The sequence below is a fragment of the Monopterus albus genome, unplaced genomic scaffold (assembly GCF_001952655.1).
Source record: "Monopterus albus unplaced genomic scaffold, M_albus_1.0 scaffold94.1, whole genome shotgun sequence".
NCBI classification, from domain to species: Eukaryota; Metazoa; Chordata; class Actinopteri; order Synbranchiformes; family Synbranchidae; genus Monopterus; species Monopterus albus.
In genome coordinates, this window is record NW_018127974.1 from 1,693,964 (window position 1) to 1,699,707 (window position 5,744).

Here is a 5,744-nt window from a genome sequence, read left to right on the forward strand (position 1 = left end):
TGTGTTTATAGAGAGATGAGGGTGGTCACAGATGCTTTGTTGCTGTGGCTACAATACTAATGACGTGGAACTCATCTAGGGGCTGAATGTCGTAGGCAGGCATACTGGAACTGAAACAAATTGAAACTCAACATCCTTTCATATCACCAGTTGATCTAAGAACACAAAGTGGATGAACCCATTTACAAAATAATCAATCTGACTGTCTTTATATAATTTTTCTCCCAGTATTAACCAGTTTACATGATTATCATTTCCATTCTTCTCCATGTGAATGCAGCTGTGAATTAGTTTATTGGAATAAATCAAACCCACTTTTGACATGGTCAATCTGCTTTTGTCAGAGCTCACTTATTCTGCCTTATTTTCCAGTGAAGATTTCATTTACGCCATCTTGTTTTGATTAAGTTACATCCTCTTGTAAATACAGAAAAAACTGATTTCATGGGGGGACTGAGGAAAGGTTTAGTTTCTAAAGTTAGTGTCATGCTAAATGTCTCTCCTCTGAAGTGCTGTGGAACAGACCATGTATATTCATGCAGCCAGTTGTTAAATGAAATATAAGATGAGATGCAATTACCAACATGGCTTGGAGCATGGAGTATGTTTGACTTGTGGGACAGGCTACTATTATAGATAAGCACTTAATGATGAACAGATATCTCTACTGGACTGAAACATTCGGATTCATTTACACACAGTAGATAATTCTTTTTTATGTGAGTGTGATTTTCAAAGTCTAAAATCTAAAGTGCTGCTGATGACAGTACTAGAAGTGATCTCACTTGGTGAGATCATTGGTGAGTAGTTATTTTATCTTCTCAAGCTCATCTCATTTTAAAGGTTGTAGATGCCTGCAGCTCTGTAACAAAATCTGCCTACCAGAACCATTAAACATCGTGTATCTTGTTTGCTTAGGTGAGTGAGTGAGATTATATTGAAAGGATTTGGCATGGTGAATATGTGATCTATAAATTGTAAAGTTTCAATAAAGATTATTTATTTAGAAGAAGAAGAAGAAGAAGAAGAAGAAGAAGAAGAAGAAGAAGAAGAAGAGGAGGAGTGATGAGTATCCAGTATTTCTCTTTATCTAAAAGTATATTATATTTTTTGTGCTTTAATCATTTCTCGGGGCTGGAAGAGTTTAAAATATTCCATACATAAAAAGCAAAAATCATAGCAAAGCAAGAAAATAAGAACCTCTATGAGTTTCCTCTTCCTCTTAAATCCTTGTGGGCGGTCAGTTATGGAAGAGTAGCTGGACTAGACACAGCAAAGAGTTGATTCAAACAGTTGTGTGGGTGGTGGTGTGGGGTCCTGGCTGTGTGGGCTGGCCCAGTCCAAGTTCCCAGAGGATAGTGAGGAAAAACACTCAGTGGAATCAAAGGATAGTGCTTGCTTTCCTTACTGAGGAACTTTGAGAAACTCCTTAGCTTCCCCTTCCGGCCACAGCAGCTGGCAGAGCAGCTGTCATGATGAACCCCCAACGGAGAAAGAGTCACCATGACTCAGCTCCCAGAGGTGTCTGTGAATGTCTGAGAAGAGGAAAGCGTCTGCTGTTTTGGGAAACCCCTTGGTGAGACACAAAAATATATTTATACACATGGGTTGTGTTTTCATTTTTTTTTCAGAGGAAATTAATGGAATTAATGAAAGATTATGGTCAAAAGAGAAGAAAACTGAGCTGTAGGAATGTTCATCTCATTAATGTTAATGATGATAATCACTTTGATTGGCCACATATGTTACATACACAAGGGATATGTCTCCGAGGCAGCAATCTGCGGCACACACACACCAATGGTGACACCATCCCTGCAAGATGCTGTTCTGGTCATCAGGAGTAACTGGGGGTTCAGTATCTTGCCCAAGCACACTTTGACATGTGGAATGGGGAGAGCGGGAATCAAACCACCCACCTTCCGGTTAGATATTTCTGGCTTGAGTAAAATCCCCAAGGACAGTCAGAGCATCATCAAAAATTAAGATTCATTCTCTGAGGATCAAGAACATCTGCAGTCAGTTCATGGTAACTGGGGCCTTGCTGATGTTTTTCATTTCTTGCTAACATAATTGCAATTTGAACTCATTGAGTGTCTGGAAAGGGTTCATCTTCTGGGGACCTCAAACCTGCCAACTATATTTCATTATACTCACTATGTTTTGACATTTGGGAATGATTGTGGTGCCCAAAGTATCATTGGGTCTCGTTTCTATTTGAAGATAAGCATCACATTTCACAATGGTCTGGAGCTTCAGGTAATGGCCACAAGAATGACACTGAACACTAATGGCCGAAATGAGTTTATCTGGAAGGACAGCAGCATGTAACCATTGCTCCTTGTTGTCAAAATAATTCAGCTGCTGTTAAATCCATCTGAAAGGAGACAGCAGACCCAGACGGACTGGATATCCCATGTGACCAGGGATCACATACTATAGGACCTCTGCAGATTGGAGAACTATTTAGTTTTGATTGTATCTGAGAAAGCAGCAGTTCGTCTCCACATAAAATTCACCAGAATACTGTTTCTGTAAGACTGAGAAAACAGCTCTGATGTCTATCACACTGCTGCAGTAAACAAGTAGAGAACAGCCAGTGGCATAAAACTGCAGACACGGCAGCCTCACTAGTCACTTGGAAATATTTTACAGCTTCACTATGATGTCACCTGGTGTTTCCATCCATCTTTAAGGTTATCACAATAATGAAATGCAGTGCAGTCTTTGGAAGATGTTTATTTGTGTGCCAGTATTACAAATAAAACACCTCAAATTATAACATTAATCATGTGTTCTTTTGAACTCTCCTGCTTGATGACATGAGAAATTTTTCCCTCAGACTTTAAGGGGATTAAAATGATGGAGGTGCTGTGAAGTCTGATGATCTTCATCCGTGTGGGAGGGACATTCCAAGTAGATGATAGTGGAGGTTTTATACTGCTCTTCCTATCAGTGATGGATTTTACAGACCATCACTGTCTGTTGCTCACTGCTGTGCTGTGCTGTGGTCTTCCCTTTTCCACCACGAAGCATGTGTAATGGCAGCAGCTGGTCCTGTTTTAAATTGGATTTAGTGTAAGACAAACGTGTTGTGTCTATTCTGCAAAAGTAAAACACAAACAATATATTGATAATGATAATGATATTTCTATCTAACAACACAAAGAATATCTAATTGTTCTATGTTCTATGCAATAGTGAACAAGATGAACAACCTTTTTGTTCTTAACTGGGGCTTAATGAGTTGACAGCAATAATGGAGGCAGATTCATAATTTGAAATTATTACTTTTTGATAGAGTGGCTCCCTGATTTCATGCTAAAGTAGACAAAAGCAGGCTTCTCATGCCAGCTGTCACTAGCCATAACTAGCTAACTAATTAAGCTAATGTTCACTTCACTGAAGACAGAATTTTTTTCATATAACTCGTGTTAAATGAGAAACAAGTGTTTAAATGTGTTACAGCTACTGTACATACATGAGGTAATACTAAAAGACTGAGGTCTAAACCAATATTAGCTCTTCTTAGGTTCTTTACAGTTATTTCATTGTTAATATTACAAGAGATACCCTTTTGTTGAGGTCTAACTGATGTTTTCTTGCAAACACAATGTCAGCAATGTTTGCTACAGTTGATTACAAACTTATTCACATCCAGCAAAGATTATGACAGAGTTACTAACGCTAACCTACACCCAGTAGCTTCCACAGCTGTGTCTGATATAAATCCCTGTTTCCACTCATTCACGACTCCTGATATAATAGACACTCAGTAGTTTACTCATGGGTGAACAGCAAATTCAAATTTTGAATGCTTACAATTTGCATTATCACTGACAGTTGCAAAGACAAACAACAAAAGTTTTCACATCTATAGAATGTGGAGATTAATATTTCAGGATTGTTAGCTGAAAGCAACATATATGCCATGGAAACAAGCTGTGAGGGCACTATAGTGGGCACTCAGGAAAAACATGGAGACTAAATATATTGGACTACATCACAAATGAGTGACTTTTTTTTTTACACAGTCCAGCACTTAATTGGCCTTGGACGTTTTTTCAGCTACACTGAAAAACCAGAAAAACGACCCTGTGCCAGCGTGGAGAAGCCTGCAGACCATCACCGGCTATAGGAACACCCCCCCATTGTGTGGAGAATCATCAACTGGCAGATGGCCAGAAAGTATTTCTGTGCAGGTTCAAGAAGCAGCACTTCACACTGCTCACTCACTTCACCTCAGACACACCAGCAGCAGCTGTTCCCTTTACCTACCCCCTCCTTTGGCCTCCCACCACTGATGATCTGTAAAAAGGATGTGCGTGGGCTCTTTGAGAAACAAAAGCCAGGAAGGCACCAGGCCTGGACTCCCTCCTGCCTGAAAGTCTGTGACATATGCAACACAACTTTTTTCATTCTATTGTGGAATCTGTCTATTTACATAAAAGCGCTGTTTCGACCAAGAATTGATTTTGGAACATAATTCCTCTACCTGCATTTCCACTGGAGGATCCAGGTTAAATTTAGTTCCAGGGTGTAGTTCTATCCAGGAAAAGATATATCTAGTCAAGGGGTAGTACTTTCACAATAGGCTCGAGGACCTTTTATCCCAGGGACAGTTCTTGGGATTTAGTTCCTGGGAATAAAAAGCACCAAATGGCTTTCTGGTGGAAACACAGCTAAACTTGTACAGGTCAAGGGTCAAAAGGGGGGCAGAGAAATTTTCTGCAGACCCTTCACACTCTGGACATAAAGGGTACATCTCATGTCTCATATATGATCATTCCTATGTCCTCGGTCCTTGTTCGAACCAGAAGTCATTCCAGTCAACTGCGGATGTAGGATGTTCCAAGTGTCTTATATCGGCTTTGAGCACCGAGAACCGAGGACCGAGGACGATGCTGGAGGAGCTATGAAGGAGGATACAGGAGCGTACATTCCTCCATTTTTTGAACCGACACGCCCCTTTCTCTGAAATCAGTTGGTGATTGGACACTTCAGACAAAGGATCTGAGGAAAGGACATCTCATGTCAATAATGTGTTTACTTGAATCCTCTCTCCTCATGTTTTCCTCACATCTTTTCTTCGCATCCTATGTGCAGGGCTAAGACACAAAGAAAAGATGCAAGTGAGGGAAACAATGGCGCTTATAACATAGATGCATTGGCTTATAAGAGACATGAGATGTTTGTACCCAAACTGTTTGAACTCCTCCTCTGTGGACGGTGCTACAGAACTCTGCATACCAAAACAACCAGACGCAAGGACAGTTTCTTTCCCATGATTCAGACTCTGGAAGTAATGTTTGGTTATGAAGTCATTTAGCCAAATATGCTAATGTTTGCCGGCTTACGTCAGAGCAGTTAAGCACCGCGTTTGATCAATTCCTTACACATTTTCCCTTCATTTTTGGTTTTGGAAAGTCCTAGAAAAGACACCACTCTTCAAACTCTTTAAATACGGAACATTATTCTTGCTAGGAACACCATGCACTGCTTCAACATAGAGAAATGTGAAGTTTGACCAACCTGCAGCGCCTAGTTATGTTTGCTAACATATGATTGGACACTCAGTCTTTAGGGGAGGGGTTTACATGGTCATTTAGCAAATCCTACAGATATTTATTAGTTCATCCAAGAAGGTTGTGTTTGGCTCCAGTCAAAAGTGGTTTGATTCATGATGCTCTTTGCTTGTCTTGTTTCAGTATAAGGTTAACAACAAAACACGGCATAATATCCCT

The 5,744-nt window shown here is 40.1% G+C and overlaps 1 long non-coding RNA gene across 1 annotated transcript; it reads right to left on the bottom strand.

Annotated features, from left to right (window-relative positions):
- Positions 1 to 2,998: 2,998 nt before the first annotated feature.
- On the bottom strand, positions 2,999 to 4,630 carry LOC109964940 (uncharacterized). The gene is made up of 3 exons (XR_002275572.1): positions 4,496 to 4,630; positions 4,279 to 4,389; positions 2,999 to 3,057 (listed from the first exon to the last, which is right to left on the bottom strand). It is a non-coding gene; the product is annotated as an uncharacterized LOC109964940 (long non-coding RNA).
- Positions 4,631 to 5,744: the final 1,114 nt, after the last annotated feature.